Here is a 2,834-nt window from a genome sequence, read left to right on the forward strand (position 1 = left end):
AAAATTGTTACCTATTAAATTCTTAATTTTAGTTTGTCCAACCACCATTTTTATAATAATAATAAAACTGTAAAAAAAAATATATTGATAGCAAATGTTATTACTTTTTTGTTATTTTTAGTTTATGTTGATCTAAATTTCATCTAGATGGAAACGAAACCTAAGTTCAACATAAATATAAATTCTATTTTCATTATTTATTTATTTATATTTTTAATTTTCTCTAAACTTTTTTCCCCTTGTCAAAATCAAATCAAATATTTCTCTTTCCTTTTTATTTTATTTTTTACTCTTCGGCTTTTACACTAATAACTCATTTTGTAAAAAATTAAAAAATTACATGGACATGTGACACAAAATTAGATTCTAATTGAAAATCTAATTGGAATTTTTTCTCAACTTTAGCTTTAAATAAATAAATAAATATATATATATATATATATGTGGGGACTAGTTAATTAGGAAGTATTGTTAAAGCAATATTAATTGGGCCTCCAAGGATGTTAGACTATTTGAGGAGGCCCAAATAAGGTCATAAGGGGAGTGAAATGGAGAGAGGAGTAGAGATAATGTGAGATAGGGCCCAATAACCGTCCGAGGACAAAAACCTTCTCGGCAACATGTGTCCGAGGTGAATCTGAGTGCCTTATCATCGCGGACTTACTTCGGGGTTACATCACAACTAAGGGAAGGACATTGGACCAGGAATAAGAATAAAAAGGTAGACAAATATCTTTAAAAGTTGCTACCTCTGCATTAATTGCCTCTCAACCAACTCTCTGACCGCATTAATGTGAAAGTGATGCTTGAACAGTGATCAAGCAGCCTTATAGCTACTGGTTGATGGTTCTAGGAAGTGTTGGATGGGACATGAAAGAATTCCCCGAATTTAACCTACACGTGTGTGGTAAGGATGACACCAAGATTGCAGTATATAACATGGAAGAATGCAGTAAGAGAAAGGATTGGAACTCTTGTACAATTTTTGTTTTGAAGAAAACCATATGAAACAAATAACTTAGTTTGTTCCGAGGATAAATTTGCTAATCTTATTTGTGTCAAACCGTCTTGAATCGTTAAGTCTAATCGTTTTTCTTCTGAGATAAATCTAGTTTTTCTATCCACGTTCTACAAATTTATTGTTTGGGCCGTTAGCGTTTGAGCCCAATCCGGTTTTGGGACCTATCTAATTTCAGTCCTTACAATATATATATATATATATATATATAGATATATATAATTTAAGAATGATATATAATAAGATTTTGACATGTAATCAATTTTAATGAACCCAATTAAAGAATAATAAGAATAAATTGATCATAATCACATTGTTTAAATTCTAATTTACAAGAATACATATCAACCGTTAAAACTTGATACAGCTTGATCTTTTGATTGGATGGTTCAATTGTTGCATTCAACATGCCATTTTGATAGTTGCATTCAACACGCCATTTTGCCCTTGCATGGCTTGAAATTATGATTTTGTCCTTCAGTGATTAGCCAATAGTAAAATATGACATCTCAAAAAATTAGAGGATTTAAATAATGATTCTCTTAATAAAGGAGAATAGATTATATCACTTATCTAATTAAAAGACTTCTTATCTATTAAATAAATATTGCAAGTATTTGTATTAATTGGGGCAAAATTTTGCTTATTTTAGCATAACAGTTTACTTTTTTTATTTTACATGCTTACTTTTTAAAACCCCCATATTAGATTATCTATTTTACACTATATTTTATTAAAATATCATTTTTTTCTTGATTATTTTTTTAAAATAATTTTCTTTTTCTTCACATACGATAATCATCTTTCACTCTTTTCCTTTATCGTCGAGATACATAAAAAACTTAAATGCAAAATGAATAGTACCAGTGTAAATTTACACCGTTACTTGGAACACACCCCAAGTTTGAATTATCTACCAACTGTAATTGTATTTTTGTCATAAAAATTTAACTAACTAGCTTGTAACCTCATGCATATACATGAGATATATTTACTGTGGGGCCCAATAATTTAAGGACCAAGCCCAATTGCTCCTGGAAAATCCGAAGGCCCAATCCGAGGAGAGCTGTGGCCCAAGCTCTACAGTACAGAGTACAAAACAATTTTTTGAAGGCAGCCGAGGACAGTTTGGTCCTCGGCAGATCCTGAATCCCACCGAAATGAAGGGATAAAACTGGTATAAGGACGAATTTGTAAGGAGATCCAAAATATCTTGGGGAAGTTATCCTTACTACCCTTTCGGATAAGACCCAACACATGACAGAGCCGTACTCTGCAGCCTTATCAACCATACCCAACAATTCTGGGATTAGACTGATGGGACAAATATCAGTCTTGTAAAGATTGACCCTACACGTGGACGAAGGACAATGACCACGGACGAGTATAAAAGAAGAAAGTAAATAAATCTGAGGGGGATCCCATCCCACCGGAGAAAGAAAGATTACATGGGGGATCCCATCCCACCGGAGAAAGAAAGATTACATGGGGGAGAACATCTCAACAACACCGGACTTCACTGAAGAAAGTCCGTCGTTGGATAACCGGGGTAAGGCCTCAATGGTCCTTGGATCAACTCCGAGGAGTCCCATCCCATAGGGTGCGACGTCTTAGGGCTTAAATGTTCAGGCCCAACTCCTTTTTCTACCTGAATTCCTCTAAAGCCAGGATCGGACATCGCCCCGTGACCAGCGGCTAGCTTTTCAAGCCCACTCTCTACAAATCATATTGTGAGGGATCTTTCGTACGTGAGCCCAACATCCTTATTGGGCCGCCAGAGAATTGTATCCTTACAATTGGCGCCGTCTGTGGGAAA

Source organism: Quercus lobata, chromosome 2 (genome assembly GCF_001633185.2).
Source record: "Quercus lobata isolate SW786 chromosome 2, ValleyOak3.0 Primary Assembly, whole genome shotgun sequence".
NCBI lineage: Eukaryota > Viridiplantae > Streptophyta > Magnoliopsida > Fagales > Fagaceae > Quercus > Quercus lobata.